This window comes from Nematolebias whitei, chromosome 5 (genome assembly GCF_014905685.2).
Source record: "Nematolebias whitei isolate Nwh7 chromosome 5, NemWhi1, whole genome shotgun sequence".
NCBI classification, from domain to species: domain Eukaryota; kingdom Metazoa; phylum Chordata; class Actinopteri; order Cyprinodontiformes; family Rivulidae; genus Nematolebias; species Nematolebias whitei.
The window spans coordinates 7,632,105-7,633,115 of NC_056502.1; positions in this window are offsets into that span (position 1 = coordinate 7,632,105).

Sequence of the window (1,011 nt, forward strand, 5' to 3'; positions counted from 1 at the left end):
GTGGTGTTGGTGGTAGTAGTGGTGGTGGTGGTGGTGGTAGTGGTGGTGGTGGTAGTGGTGGGGGTAGTAGTGGTGGTGGTGGTGGTGGTAGTGGTGGTAGTGGTGGTAGTGGTGGTGGTGGTAGTAGTGGTGGTGGTGGTGGTAGTAGTGGTAGTAGTGGTACCTTTAAAACAACCACAGCTGTGACAAAGTGCTGTGCACATTTTGTAGTAAAGATAAATTACAAAATAAAAGTTGAAAGAGTGGTTTGAGTAAATTATTCACATGTAACAAAATTACAAATAATGTCCTTGTGTTCAGTAATGTATCTTAGTTTGTTTTTGTGAGAATGCATTTTGTCTGTATTAAGAAGTAATTAGGACATTTATTTATTTATTCTAATCATCAATAAACTTGAAATGCAAGTGTTTGTAAAATAAAACTTTTTTGAAGACCACAGTATATTGCGGTCTGTACTGATATATTTTAATAACATTTTAGAGCACCGCGTAGAACAATAACTTTTAGTCATTTTTTTAATTTGTAAATGAAGCTAAACAGTTTAATATTGTATCAAAATGACCATTTAATATGAAATTAAATAACGTGCTTCAGGGAACCTCCCAGAAATTTCTTGGAACATTACAAAATTCATGGGGTCAAGTGTATCGTCCTCACAACAAGTTTGCTTGTTTGTCAATTGGGTTTCAGTTTCTCAACAGTCTTTCCACAGCTCACTCTCTAATCTCACCATGTGTAGCAAGGTGCTTTAAAGCAGCCAGATGATGTGCAAAAGTGTCCAAACGTGAAGGAAGAGCAAACAGAAGCCAGTATCAGTTGCGTGCATGCAAAACACACAGAAACACCATGCCCTCCTGCCTTCTGCAGGGATTTGAACCAGCAACTGCTGCTGTTTACATTCCTCAGTCTGTGTCTGTTGCTCGCAGACATTTAGTCATGCCCACACGGGAATGCCTTCAGTTCTTGTGTGTGTGTGTGTGTGTGTGTGTGTGTGTGTGTGTGTGTGTGTGT